Below are 16,017 nucleotides of genomic sequence, written 5' to 3'. Positions count from 1 at the left end.
ATTGTGGCCTGCTTCTGGACTATGTTCTTGGGATACAGTCTTAAGCAATCAACAGGGGGAAACTGTAACATATGTACTCATAGCCAACAAGTACAGTTGTAATGGGACTATGGTGATGAGAAATATATGTGCTGTATTAATAAAATTCTTATAACTGTCTGATTCAATAACAGATACTTAATCAGATGGTACAGTTTAGAGCCTCACATCTTATGTAAAATACACAATTAGATTTCAAGTACCTATGGAAAGGCTGCCAAATCTGCCTGTATAAATTTAGCCAAATCTGTCTTGGTAACTCCAAACAATCTTGCATGTTTTCAGCAGGCACTGGAAAAAGTGACAGAAGAAAGAAGGTGTTTTCACTCTACTAGTAGAGTGTGATAGTGTGCAGGAGTGATCCTGCATTGTGCATTGACTGATCCTTCCTGAACCAAGGGGCTGGCCTCACCTCAAGTTTCCTCCCCTCCCCTTTACACAGGTGCTCAGGAGAAGGATTATAATAGGGCTATGCGGATTTGCACCAGCTGAAGATCTGTTTAGAGAGTGGAAAGTGTTAGTGGAAGGCAGGATTCCACACCTCAGGGTCACAGAACTGAGCTGAACCTCATCTGGGGAATTTCTGGTCACTCTTTTTCTTTTGGGTAACTTGTTTTGATTTCTTGTTATAAATATGATCCCTTGAAGAAAAAGCCTTGCTGACTGCACCTACATTGTGTTTGTGCCGAGTCATTCCACCAGGTTATAGGGAGAATGCAGGCAAAAGGTTAGTTTTTCTAACTCTTTCAGAGGAGTGAGTATTTCAGAAGGTGTGTAGGTGTGACAAACTGAAATGACAGGTTTCAGAGTAACAGCCGTGTTAGTCTGTATTCGCAAAAAGAAAAGGAGTACTTGTGGCACCTTAGAGACTAACCAATTTATTTGAGCATAAGCTTTCGTGAGCTACAGCTCACTTCATCGGATGCTGTAGCTCACGAAAGTTTATGCTCAAATAAATTGGTTAGTCTCTAAGGTGCCACAAGTACTCCTTTTTCTTTAAACTGAAATGAGTAACTCTAGGGAATGAAGAGAAAATAAGTTTTCATGTTTCAAGTAATACTCTTACAAATTTGTCACTGCGAAAGCTCTTCTTGGTTACAAAGATATGTACATACATTGTTTGTTTGAATAACCACTAAGAAGGAAATGGTTGTTTATATTGTGCAAATGAGAGCACCTCTCTCCAGGTAAGGATGTTGATTACAATGTGATTTTGAGCACAAAAACATGCCTCTGAGTTGTTTGTAAATTGGAGAAATATGTGCATATGTTTAGATGCATGATCAAAGCTTTAAATTCTGCGCTGCTTAAAATGTCTTATATTTACCAGGTTAGGTATGTACATACTAAGGGCCAAATTCTGTCTTTGGATGCAGCTGCTATTGAATTCAATAGGAGTCCGTTTGTGTGTGTGTGTGTGTGTGTTTGGGCAACAGCTGGAGCTGAAAGGCTATTAGAATGCTATCAAACTAGAATGCACTGTGATAATGCAGATACCTTGAATGTACAAGCAGTACCAAAAAAAAAAAATCTTATTGCTAGAAATTTTCAATTATTTAAACTTACTGCTTCTGGACAGTACCCTATCTGAAAACAGAACATGGTGGTTCTAATTTCTCCTGTTTTCCTTTTTAAATTACCGTTGTGCGCACAGAGTATATAAGCATTTATACCCAAAGCATCCTGCTGGAAAGTAAGAAAGATTTGTTTCCTACTTTTTGCTCCAAGCAACCAAAGTAAGTAAATAAGACATTTGTTGTAAGGCTAGGACTCTCTGTTTAGTTTCATCTTAGAGCAAAAACTTGTGGCCCTGAAAATAAGGGATTTTCATGGGAGCATTAACAAAACCTTAAGTGTAGTGGTATGAAGGTCAATAATATTCTCTCTGGCCATAAAAATGAAATCTCTTTGGGGGAGGGGGGGATTACATAATATGCTCCTAGTTCAGAAATGACATGTTTAACAGTTCCACCTGTGGTGATGCTTTAGGGCAACCTCTAAGCCTTAATGCTGAACTCTAATTAGTGTGGACAGGATCACAGTGCTGGCTTTTTGAGGGAACACAAGATAACATGCAGACAACATAAATTACCAGTGAAGTAACATGACTGGTTTTGACACTGTGATCAGTTCATTTATAAAAATACATCTGTCCACTATTCTATTTTGTAATAATTTGGCAATAGCTACCAAAACACTTTGCACCCTGGTGCTGTTGGGAACCAGACTTCCAGATAAGTATAGAAGTAGCTATGTAGCTGGAGGGTTTATGGTAATTCTGTAAGCAGTAAAGTGTCTCTGCAAGGGAGAGATAAACAGCTAGTAATCCTCATAATTCCCCACTGATAGCCTATCCATCTCTGCTATAAATTAGAAAGCCTGGAGATTAGGAAAGCTAGGCTGGGTGTAGCTCACAGCATTAATCACAGATTTAGGACAGCAGTGTGCTGAAATACTATGTCCATGGAGCTGGTATTTTACTCCAGGTTAAATTAGTACATAATGTAGTTTGGCATAAATATAGAGGGAGACTGATTTTTTGTTTAACTTTTATAGAGATAGTTTTGCAAAAGACACTATTATCTCATAAATTCTTTAAAACTAAAAGATCAACTACAGTATTATAGATAACAGTACATTAAGTTTGTTATGAAAATGTGCTGTTCTGAAATTCTTTCATTCCTCTAAATTATTAAGAATTTTTCTTCTATTTTTGTTTACATTTGTTTTATATGCACTTAGGGTGAAATTGACTTCAGAGCTAGTGAGTGTTTTTGTTTGCATGGGGTGGACAAAGTGGGTGAGGTAATATCTTTTATTGGACCAACTTCTGTTGGTGAGAAAGACATGTTACTTTGTGCTTTCAGAATCTGTATTTGTTTATGCAAATTGGGCTAATAGACATGCAGTCACTTGATTTTTCATGTGCAAATTTCCATTTCAGCTTGCAAAATTTACATGGGCTCTTCAATGGCTAGAAGCAAATGGTTGAAACAAATGTTCTTCTATTAGTGCAGAAGTTACTTTAAAATGCAATCATTTCATAAATAACAATAGCAATCATTTCATAAATAACATCGCCGATTCACTTTATTCAGCTCCATAATGAGGAAATAATGAATCATTCCTGACAGCGGAATAAAGAAATAATTTACTCAGCAGAAAAGTCTGATATCCATATGTTTGGATGATGATAATTCAAAGGCAACCAGGTTAGATGACCAACTTGTGACAAACAGAATGAATATACTTTAAAAGACCATTTCATTTTCTAAAGTTGGTTAACTTTTTTATTTTGCTTTGTTACATATCACATTCATACCATGATGTTTTATATTCCAAACCCAATATAAAATGTTTTAATACATATAGTTCTAAAATTGGATATCTTATAGTATGTTGGAGTCTAGAATTTTATATCAGATTCTTCTGTCAAACATTCACATCTCTTAAAATCTGGAATTTATGTTCAGGGGTTATTTAAAGCTTTTACAGGAGCAGTAACCTGGAAACTATATTTTTCTATGCACTTTATTTAAATCTTTGAAAGTGTATGCTTGACTGCAGCCTGAACATTTTAGATAGTATCAAATTCAATGAACTGTTGCTTAAAGGGTGAACATGGATATATGCACCAAAAATCTCATTTGATGGGTTTTTATGTACTGTAACTACATGTGAGGTCTAAGATACAGTGAAGATGTTTCCACCATGTTATCTATGGCTCCATCGCTTGTTTTTGTTTTCAAACTGCCTCTATACATTTTCCAAGTTTAGAAAGAGTTGGCTGTGGTGATGGTGCTAACTGTGCCTGAAAGGACAGGCAGACAGTTAACTGTCAGACAAACTTTTTAACAATTACAGTATTTTATGAAAGTCTCAATCCAACGTACATGGGTGGGTGGGTGGGTGGGCGGGCGGGCGGGCGGGGGGGGGGTTTACTGTGGTGAATCAGTGGGGGTGGGAGATTATACATATATAAAAGTGTGTGTGTTGTTTTCCCCTTGCAAGCCTCCCGTTCCTTTCGTATCTCCACTCCCACCATTCCCCAACAGCATGCATGCCCCATCCTCGCACCTAATGATGTCTCCCTCCAATTTTGCTCCAAAGTATGTTGTCAATCTACCTGCTTGTTACAAGTGCCAGTCTGAGGAACTAGTTGTCAGTGATCCACAGGTGGCTCTCTAGGGAAATATCTCAGCACCTGAGACGACATCAGCTGATCTCCCCTCTCACTGCCCTCTCCCAACAAAATGGAGCATGGAGGGAATAAAAGGAAGGTAGGAGCTGAAGATTTCTCAAGAAAAAAGCTGTAAGCTCTGCATCCTAGTAAACCGTGGCAAAGAGTCCTGTGGCACCTTATAGACTAACAGACGTATTGGAGCATAAGCTTTTGTGGGTGAATACTCACTGCGTCGTCATACATCTGACGAAGTGGGTATTCACCCACGAAAGCTTATGCTCCAATATATCTGTTAGTCTATAAGGTGCCACAGGACTCTTAGTCTGGATCTGAAAAGTGGCAAACACGGCTACACCTCTGATACTAGTAAACCTTGTGCATTCTGTGCATTATGGCATATGTGATTAAATTTGCCTGCTTTTCCTGGTGACCTTAGTTACATGTTAGGGAAAATTGTCTCTCTCTAATGACCAGATGCTTCTTGATTAGTATGAGGATAATGCTTTCAGGTAAGAAAATACCTAGTGAGCTCCTTGTGTGCTTTGAGATCAGGGAGAGGAATCTTGGATTAGCATAAATCTATCCCTAAATATTGGAGTAACTATTGGGCAAACACTATGTTCCTAAAACTTAGCTATGAAATCCCTCCCACACCAATTTCCTCAACATTAGATCAGAGTTTGATAAAGAGCATAATCAGGTACAGGTCTAGAGCCCCCATGATGTATACCTGTTACAAGAATATGAAACTGATCATAAATCACTCGAAAGCCCATCTAGAAAAACCCCCACTCTTGTCTTTTACCACCTAGAATCCCATGTCTGACACTGAGGTTGCATAGCTAGATGGTGGCTAGATTCTCCAGTGCAGTGCTGCTGCACAGTGACATAAAATATAAGTAGCCTTGAGAAACGTTGGGAACCATGTCACAGGAAAAGTGGCTAGATAAATATACATCTGAAATAAAGTATAATTGACTAAATGACTGAAAAGTATTTTGAAATATGTTGGCCATACATATGTAAAATTATTTCCAATTGTCATAGAGTAGTTACAGTTGCTAAAAAGAGGGATACATGGATGGATAGATTTACTCCTAACGGAATGACTATGCTGATCAGATTTTGCAATTTGAGCATGCTAATGATATGTTAATGGCTGTGATATGATGCTGAGCATGCTCAGTAGGAACATAAGACTGAAAGTATATGGAGTCAAGAGCTCATCACTCAGAAGTATTGTGAATTCGCTTCTGACTAACCTGCTTGTTGAGGATTTGCTAACAGTTCGGTATATCTGATGATGTTTCCCTTATGGAGAAATTGTTAGATTCAAAATCGTGGGCTAAAGTCTGCTATTAATCTATTTATTTTTTCAATGACATCTTAAGTTACTAAACTAGAAAGAATTTTAAAAATCTAAAACTTTTCACAGTAATACTTTTTTTATTTTTTATGTTTTGCACTTTGTTCACCTTGGATGATGATGATTTCTATGAAAATAGAGCCATGTTCACATTCATGTTATAATACCCTACCAGGAAATTACAATGTTTGGATTACAAACAAAGCCCCTGTTCTTGTTGAACAAGCACAGATTTTTTTCCAAAAGTGATTTGGCCTGAATATTAATGGCTTACTATTAGACCCCTAAAATTAATATTGTCCTGATGAAGGGCAGGGCTAACTTTCATCAAGTTAGCTTTTTTTTCTTCTTCTTCTTTGTTTTCTCTTAACAGTTTGCCATGTTGGAATTATACTATAATAATGGATTCTTGAATTAAAGTTATTAACAGATGCCAGAGAATTGAACTTGCCTGATTGAGCAAGATAATGCAGCAGATAAAAGCTGTAACAGATTTTCTTATTGTTTGTATAGTATACGTTTTGTCATCTTATACATTGCCATATATGACATGATATATACATAGATGAACACCATTTGTTAGAGAAAAGCAACATGACTTTTGTAAAATGAAATTATTCCTCACCAATTTATTAGAATTCTTTGAAGGGTTAACAAAAATGTGGACAAGTGTGATCCAGTGGATATAGTGCTCTTGGACTTTCAGAAAGCCTTTGACAAGGTCCATCACCATAGGCTTGTGATGGGTTGGACCCCTTAGGAAGCCACCTGATGTGCTGAGATACCACTGAGTCTACCTGTTCTGCTAGCATGGGCCCCCTTTAACATGTCTTGCTGAGCCAAGCTCTTAAAACCTCTACTAACCCCCACACACAGGCAGGGCCACACCCAGCTGCAGATCAGCTCTGGGAAGACTCCGCTTACGGGACTTGCTCCAGCACTCCAGATGTCCACCTCCCTTGGAGTACAGACCCAAAGATATATTATGAAATTCGCTCCCTCCCTCAGTGTGGAGAGAGATGTTCACACTTCTCCTCCCCCCCCTCCCCGCAGTTAGAAATGACAGAAACTGGGTTTAAGACCACCTGACTCTGTAGCATCCATAAGTCAGGGCTTGTCTACACTGGAACTTTACAGCGCTGTAGCTTTCTTGCACAGGGTGTGAGCGAGAGAGTTGAACCCCCCTGAACGCTGCAACTTTCAGCGCTGTAAAGTGCCAGCAGAGACAGTGCGCCAGGGTGGGGAGCCACGCCCCCCATGGAGGTGGGTTTTTTTAGAGCGCTGCTATACTGTGATTACACAAGCCACATTGACATTGCCAGTGAAGACAAGCCCTAAGTGGCAGTATGGAGCATTCACAGGAAGGCCAGGCTTTTCACAGTCCATTGTCCTCGCTGATGGGCCATCCGCCCTGTCTGGCTTTTCCATTGTTGTAGCTGAAGTGTTAGCAGTGGGCATCACCCAAAGTAGCATAGTTGAAATACAGATACATAGGGCTTGGCTACACTTGTGAGTTACAGCACAATAAAGGAGCCCCGAGCACACTGGCAAGGCACATAAAGTGCTCTGACTCCATAGCTAGAGTGCTCCTGGTACTCCACCTCGGCGAGAAGATTAACGCTTGTTGCACCTTGGCTGAAATACCCGGATATCAGTGTGAACGAGATGTTGCATTACTGCAGTCTGATCAGCCTCCAGAAACGTCCCGTAATCCCCTTAAGTCAAGTGGCCACTCTGCTCATTGTTTTGAACTCGCTGTAGGAATGTGGATATGCCCTTTGAAAGCTCCGTTTCTGACAGCCGGCATGCTTATCTGCTCTGAGACAAAGCAACCATTAGTATGGAATGCTGTGTATGTGTGAGAGAGAGAGGGAGGCTGGGGGAGAGGGGGCGGTCTGCTGCTGTCTGAATTTACAAGACAGCATGCTGACATGCTCTCAGCCCCCCAAAAACCCACTCTCTCTTCCCCCACATACACACAACACACTCCCTGTCACACTCCACCCCACCTCCCCCATTTGAAAAGCACATTGCAGTCACTTGCATGCTGGGATAGCTGCCCACAATGCACCTCTCCCAATGCTGCTGCAAGTGCCACAAATGTGGCCACGCCAGTGTGCTTGAAGCTGTCAGTGTGAACAGACTACAGCGCTTTCCCTACTGTGATCTCTGAAGGCTGGTTTAACTCAAAGCGCTCTACATCTGCAACTGTAACCATGCCCATAGTCAATATTCCTAACTTCAGATACAGAAATGATACAGGCATACAAATTGGATAATCACATTCAATAAATCATAACCTTTCCAATGATATCTCACATAAGCCATCTTGCATAAAGTATATCTGTTATGTCATATTCATATGATAAGCCTATTTTCATAAAGAATATGGAATGACATGTCACAAGGCTCTTAAGCAAAGTAAATTGTCATGGGATGACAGGGAAGGTCCTCTCCTTAGATCACTAACTGGTTAAAAGATAGGAAACAAAGTGTAGGGGGGAAATGGTCAGTTTTCACAATGGAGAGGGTAAATAGTGGTGTTCCACAGGGATCTGTATTGGGACCAGTCCTATTCAACATATTCATAAATGATCTGGAGAAATTGATCAACTGCGAAGTGGCAAAATTTGCAGATGATACAAAATTACTTAAGATAGTTAAGTCCAAAGCAGACTGAGAAGAGATACAAAGGGATCTCACAGAACTGGGTGACCAGGCAACAAAATGGCAGATAAAATGTTCAGTGTTGATAAATGCAAAGTAATGCATGTAGGAAAACATCCCAAATAAAGATACAAAATGATGGGATCTGAATTAACTGTTACCACTCGACAAAGAGATTTTTGAGTCACTGTGGATAATTCTTTGAAAACGTCTGCTCAATGTGCAGTGGGAGTCAAAAAAGCTAACGGAACGTTAGGAATCATTAGGAAAGGGATAGATATAAGACAAAATATAATGCCACTATATGAATCTATGATATGGCCACACCTTGAATACAGAGAAGGGTAACAAGTGTGATAAGTGGTATGGAACATCTTCCCTAGGAGGATAGATTAAAAAAAGACCAGGACTGTTCAGCTTAGAAAAGAGATGGCTATGGGGGGATATGACAGAGGTCTATAAAATCTTGACTGGTGTGGAGAAAATGAATACAGAAGTGTTATTTACTCCTTCACATAACACAAGAACCAGGGGTTATCCAATTAAATTAATAGGCAACAAGTTTAAAACAAATAAAAGGAAGCACTTCTTCCACACAATACACAATCAGTCTCTGGAACTCATTGCTGGAGATGTTATGAAGGCCAAAACTATAATGGGGTTCAAAAAAGAATTCATAGATTCATAGATATTTAGGTCAGAAGGGACCATTATGATCATCTAGTCTGACCTCCTGCACAACGCAGGCCACAGAATTTCACCCACCACTCCTACAAAAAAACCTCACACCTATATCTGTGCTATTGAAGTCCTCAAATTGTAGTTTAAAGACCTCAAGGAGCAGAGAATCCTCCAGCAAGTGACCCGTGCCCCATGCTACAGAGGAAGGCGAAAAACCTCCAGGGCCTTCCAATCTGCCCTGGAGGAAAATTCCTTCCCGACCCCAAATATGGCGATCAGCTAAACCCTGAGCATATGGGCAAGATTCATCAGCCAGATACTACAGAATTCTTTCCCGGGTAACTTGGATCTTACCCCATCTAAAACCCATCACAGTCCATTGGGCCTATTTACCATGAATATTTAATTACCAAAGCCATGTTATCCCATCATACCATCTCCTCCATAAACTTATCGAGTTTAATCTTAAAGCAAGATAGATCTTTTGCCCCCACTACTTCCCTCGGAAGGCTATTCCAAAACTTCACTCCTCTGATGGTTAGAAACCTTCGTCTAATTTCTAATCTAAATTTCCTAGTGGCCAGTTTATATCCATTTGTTCTTGTGTCCACATTGGTACTGAGTTTAAATAATTCCTCTCCCTCTCTGGTATTTATCCCTCTGATATATTTATAGAGAGCAATCATATCTCCCCTCAACCTTCTTTTAGTTAGGCTAAACAAGCCAAGCTCCCTGAGTCTCCTTTCATAAGACAAGTTTTCCATTCCTCGGATCATCCTAGTAGCCCTTCTCTGTACCTGTTCCAGTTTGAATTCATCCTTCTTAAACATGGGAGACCAGAACTGCACACAGTACTCCAGGTGAGGTCTCACCAGTGCCTTATATAACGGTACTAAAACCTCCTTATCCCTACTGGAAATACCTCTCCTGATGCATCCCAAGACGACATTAGCTTTTTTCACAGCCATATCACATTGGCAGCTCATAGTCAACCTATGATCAACCAATACTCCAAGGTCCTTTTCCTCCTCCGTTACTTCTAGTTGATGCGTCCCTAGCTTATAACTAAAATTCTTGTTATTAATCCCTAAATGCATGACCTTACACTTCTCACTATTAAATTTCATCCTATTCCTATTACTCCAGTTTACAAGGTCATCCAGATCCTCCTGTAGGGTATCCCTGTCCTTCTCTAAATTAGCAATACCTCCCAGCTTTGTATCATCTGCAAACTTTATTAGCACACTCCCACTTTTTGTGCCCAGGTCAGTAATAAAAAGATTAAATAAGATTGGTCCCAAAACCGATCCCTGAGGAACTCCACTGGTAACCTCCCTCCAACTTGACAGTTCACCTTTCAGTAGGACCCGTTGTAGTCTCCCCTTTAACCAATTCCCTATCCACCTTTCAATTTTCCTATTGATGCCCATCTTATCCAATTTAACTAATAATTCCCCATGTGGCACCGTATCAAACGCCTTACTAAAATCTAAGTAAATTAGATCCACTGCGTTTCCTTTATCTAAAAAATCTGTTACTTTCTCAAAGAAGGAGATTAGGTTGGTTTGGCACGATCTACCTTTTGTAAAACCATGTTGTATTTTGTCCCATTTATCATTGACTTCAATGTCCTTAACTACCTTCTCCTTCAAAATTTTTTCCAAGACCTTGCATACTACAGATGTCAAACTAACAGGCCTATAATTACTCGGATCACTTTTTTTCCCTTTCTTAAAAATAGGAACTATGTTAGCAATTCTCCAATCATACGGTACAACCCCTTTAGATAAGTTCATGGAGAATAGGTCCATCAGGATGGTCAGGGATGCAACACCATGCTCTGGGTGTCCCTAGCCTCTGAGTCCCAGAAGCTGGGAGTGGATGACAGGGGATGGATGATTCAGTGATTGCCTGTTCTGTTCATTGCCTCTGAAGCATCTGGCACTGGCTGCTGTCGGAAGACAGGATACTGGGCTAGTTGGACCATTGATCTGACCCAGTATGACTGTTCTCATGACATATTTCAATGATTGAAGCATGTGTTGCTTACTGCCACTTCAAAAGGGAGCTCTCTGCTTCTGTAGTTCCACCATCGGGGGAGAAGGAGAAAATACTGTAAGACCAAAGAGTCTAGAGATGGCTGCCAGACAGGCAGATCTCTGCGTATGCTGCTTTTTTCAAGCCTGAGTCCTTTTTCTGACCTTCAAAGACTTTGTGTGAGCTTCTGCATGAATGAGGTTGGATCTGGTGTTCATTTATATGTATATGGAGGTTGGTGTGACTTGCATTTGTCTTCTGGGGCTATTGCCATTATGAGATCATCTGTTTATCTCACTATCCTGGTCATCTCAGAATTTTCATTATTATTTATGCAATGTAGCTTAGACATGTTAAGAAGACATGCTGGTAATGACAATCAAGCCTTGGCTGCCCTTGAAGTGTTACATTATGTCATTGCAAAAAAAGAGAAGAAACTCTCCCTTTCTTCCCATAATTCTAATGTTTTGGCTATATTCTTTTTCCTTTAGGGCTGAGAAAGTCACACAGTTATGTCTTATTTTTCAGACATTTAAATTTCTCACAAATGCAGCAGCTGTAAGTGATAGGTGATAAACTTTAATGGGTATGAGAAAAAGGGTAATAGATAGAATGTGGCTTCAAATGAACAAATAGACGTATCTATCAGGAGAAAAGAGTGTCTTGAATATATGCATGTATTTCAGTGATGTTCTGGCTACATGGTCATTGTAGTCTACATTTTAAAGAGGATTTTATTTTTTAGACTTCTTAAGTAGGTAAATAACTGCAATTGATATCTTGGAGAACTTTCTCAGGGCAGAATCCTACCCAGGTTTGTATGTATGTGGTTCCCACTGAAATAAAAAAGAGTTGCACACAGAATTTGGCCCTTACGTTGCTGGCCTTGATTTAGTCAGTGTCATAGCAAATAATACTGGGACTTCAGGCATGAAAATGTGAATGCTTACTGTTGGAGACAAACATTGTTCAGTTGGTTGGGCCTAAAATCTGAGCTACAAGTTTTTCTCCTTATAACTGTTTTCAGGAGGAAAAGAACACAAATCCTGAGTCTAGCAGCCCTGTAATAACAAGATAGGGCAAGCTTGTGCTGGAATAAAAGAAGATAAAAGACATATTTAGGGATAAATCATTGCTCTTCAGTCACAGTCCTCTAACAGAGGGGTACAGAGATGGGGGTACTATGGGTGAATCAAGTACCGTGCTTCTGGGAGTGCAGACCAGTGACTCCACTGCTGCACTTGCTACACCCTCTCAGAATGCGTCCTCCCACATATGCCATTCCAGTTCTGCTGGCTGATGTGAAAGATGGGAAGAGAGGACAGAATCCTGCCCTTTCTTCTTTGGGGAATCTAAGGTCACTTTTGGCTCTTGACTCATAAATTCTTTACTCTCCTGGGGCACAAGGACCATGATTGTGCTTGCCTTGTTACACAGGAGTTCAAGAAGTTGAGACAGATTCTGGTACTTCTTCCTGTGCATCCACATATAGGTAGTTAATTAGTGAATTAAGTTTTTTTATTATTATTATTATTTATTATTAATTGTGAAAAATAAAGTGATCCTGTGTTAATGATTTTCACCTCCAGATCTGGGAAAAGGTACAGTAGCTGATTACTATTTCTGGTCCCGGTCTCTTGATCAGCAGGCTGGCAAGTGCTGGCAGTGCTATAAAATAAACCCGTTAGAACCTTTGCATAAATAAGTGCCTTACATAACTGAACAATGATATCTTCCACCAATAATGGAGAAATCTTGAGGAACTGAAAAAGAGGAAGTCCCTCCCAATTTCTCTGTATCAGAAGGGTGTGGCTGTGACATTATTGTAGGGTTCTGAAGTTGGGAATGTAGAGTGAGAAAAATAGAAACCTATAAATGGAACCTAAAAATGAAGCCTTGAGAAAATAATTCTGAATACAGTCATTTTAGCTGTGTAGTCTGATTTTCCCATATAAAAGGCAGAAAACATTTTGTGAAAAATGTCAGGAAATGTTTTCCTGGGAAAATGTCTTGTCAGAAAATAATGCTACAAAATATTATGTTTTACTGGTGCTGACTACCTTTGAGAGATTTGGATGGTAAATCTAGCACTGGAGGGTGTTTTAACAATAATACTGAATATTGCTCTAGTTTTATTGGTTTTTGATTTTTACAACATTTTATATTTTACTGCGGGGAGACAGACCTTTCTTCTTAGTAGACCAGTTCTGAGCACTTTCCTTTAAAAATCTATTTATTTTCCTAGTGATTGCACTCAAAATTCCCAGTCTTCTCTCTCCCGTCCCTATCATAGAATATCAGGGTTGGAATGGACCACAGGAGGTCATCTAGTCCAACCCCCTGCTCAAAGCAGGACCAATCCTCAATTTTTGGCCCAGATCCCTAGATGGCCCCCTCAGGGATTGAACTCACAACCCTAGGTTTAGCAGGCTAATGCTCAAACCACTGAGCTATCCCTCCCCCAGTTACTCTGTTTTGGTGACCTTTCCTCCAGGGAGGGTGGATGGCTGTGCATCCCTTCAGAGCCTGCCAGTGAAATCCCTTCAGTCATCCATAAGTGACTGCTGGAGAGTGATGAAACACCCACACTCCACTCAGAGAGTGAATGTGTTGCCTCTATAGTATTCTGAGACCATGCCAATCTGAGGATGAGAAACTGAAGTAGGAAGCCATATTAGATCTCCCACTCTGCAATGTGATGTTGGAGATCTCTCCTAAGTACAAAACACACACATTTATTTGTTGAAATATCTCCAGTTCTAATTTTTTTCCTGCCTTACTTTAGCAATATACGGATATTTTATTATCTTTTTAGTATTAAGGTAAGACTTAATTATTTTTACAAAATGTATTGACCATATATTTATTAGCACATTATGAAGCATCATCATAAATAATTAATGTTAAGCTACAGAGTGGGCAGACTGGAAAAAATAGGTGATGGTATTCACCAGAGTAACCATAATTCAAGTTCTGCCCACTCGTGGTGCCTCAGTAAGATGCTATTCATAAGATAGTGAAGATCTTCAGAAAATAATATCTCACTTTTTGGTAAGCTTGGATCAGTATAAGAAACTTTCTCACTACTTTCTTCACCTCCTGTGTTAGGGGCCAGACGCAGTCATGGTCCTTGTGCTCAGGAAGTGTAAGGGAACTTATGAGATAAGTGCTCAAAGTGACATTAGTGAGCAAACATTTCTCCCTGTTGCAGCCTTCCGAGTCACCAGCCCCTTGAAATGAACAGGAGCAGCTTGCACCATTCTGAGAGTTGTTGTTTCAGGCTCTCTGCAAATGCAGGCAGATATGAAAGCGATATAAACTGATTGGTTTTTGAAGGTTCTGTTCACAATCATATGAACTAGAGACTTATTTTAGAGACACAGAACTTATTTTGTATTTGATAAAAGTTAGAAAATTACCACTTTGCTGAACTGCTGAGAGTAAGTGCAATCCATCTGCTTTAAACTATCACTGAAAAACCCAAATAAACAGAGTACATTTTGTGAGGCTTTATGCTTGCTTTTAGTTGTCTATTCTCTAAGCATCCATTCCTGCAAAATATATGCCTCCGCGTGCTGAACATACACAACTCTCATTAACTTCCTTGGGAATTGAGGATCCTCACAGATCTCATGACTTAATCCCATATACGTTACATTTGCAATGAGTCTCCCAACTGAGAGAGGTTCTCCATAACTATAGATTTTGAGACAACCTTTCCCTAATTATGCTGTAAGAACAAATAGATTATTTATTGCCAAAGGTCATCGAGTCACTTGCTTAAATTGATTTTGCACTGAGGACCCTCCTTTCTGCAAAAGCTATTGCACTAGACTGGTTCCCTACTATTAAATAATCATATATATTCAGTCATGAAAATATAGTGAGTTAATTGTAGCAGCTCGTTTCTTTGGGGAGTGTTTTGGGGCCTAATCCTGCTCCCATTGAAGGATATCATTGATATTAGAGGGAACATTGTTTAAATCATCTGAGAGAAAAACCACAAGTGCCTTGGGGAAAAAAAAGGTAGGAATACCAAATCTGCTTAACATAAATTAATTTTTTGAAAAGATATAAACATCTATAACTGTTACTATTGCAATATTAACTGTGTACAAACTGAAATGGAAAAGATTTAATTTATATTTATTTTCATCTGAAAAATACGGCAAATAGTATCGCTATTAAAGAAATGCAAATGAATTCAAAATCTTCTGAATATGTATGCCTCATATGAATTACTCAGCCTTCTGTAAGTGAAAGAATTGTGTCATCAGTTTGGCCAGATGACAAGGCATATGGCAGACTCTTTTATGATGCCTTTGATCTGTAATAGCTGTATGTGTAGCTGTACCATTTACTGAGTGAGGATAGAACAGTAGTGCAGCACACGCTGCTAAATGGAGCAAACTGCTTTTATCGAGGACAAAAAAACCCCCAAAGAGCAACACTTCAGAAAGAGGAAGGAAAAAGAAAAGCAATGCAATCACCCAAGGGAACTGCTATAGAAGCAGTAATCTCAAGCATCCAGGCATGTTGCCAAGAGCTCCAGTACGTTGGGTTAATCAAAACTTCCAAGTTTCCTGCCAATCTGTGGTACTGCTTTTTGGACAGCTCTGTGCGTCAGAGGAAAAAAGAGCCTCAAATGGTAGTATATGTGCATGGGGTTAATGTATATTTTAATTGTCTGTTAATTTGCATTCTTACCCTGCAGATTTTTCTTTTTTGTTCCTCTAAAGAGATTTCCCCAGTATTAGATTTTTTTTAACAGAAGTCATGTATTTTTTTACAGATACAGGATAAATTCAAATACTCTCAGACAATAAATGCACTTTCTTTATTAATTATAGTTAATAATATCCTAATGGTAACATACTATACATTTGATGCTTCCTAGAAATAGAAAAAGAAATAGTGCTGGGAAATTTAAATATGTGCATATATATATGACACATACACTTTAATTTTGATAAAAAGAAAAGGAGTACTTTGTGGCACCTTAGAGACTAACAAATTTATTTGAGCATAAGCTTTCGTGAGCTAC

General features: G+C 39.4%; 1 protein-coding gene across 2 annotated transcripts in view; it reads left to right on the top strand.

Annotated features, from left to right (window-relative positions):
• The window catches only part of DLGAP1 (DLG associated protein 1), a 605,986-nt gene that overhangs the window by 135,180 nt on the left and 454,789 nt on the right, over positions 1-16,017 (top strand). The gene's annotated exons all lie outside the window — the stretch shown is intronic.

This window comes from Chelonia mydas, chromosome 2 (genome assembly GCF_015237465.2).
Source record: "Chelonia mydas isolate rCheMyd1 chromosome 2, rCheMyd1.pri.v2, whole genome shotgun sequence".
Lineage (NCBI taxonomy): Eukaryota > Metazoa > Chordata > Testudines > Cheloniidae > Chelonia > Chelonia mydas.
This window is presented reverse-complemented; position numbering and strand designations above follow the sequence as displayed.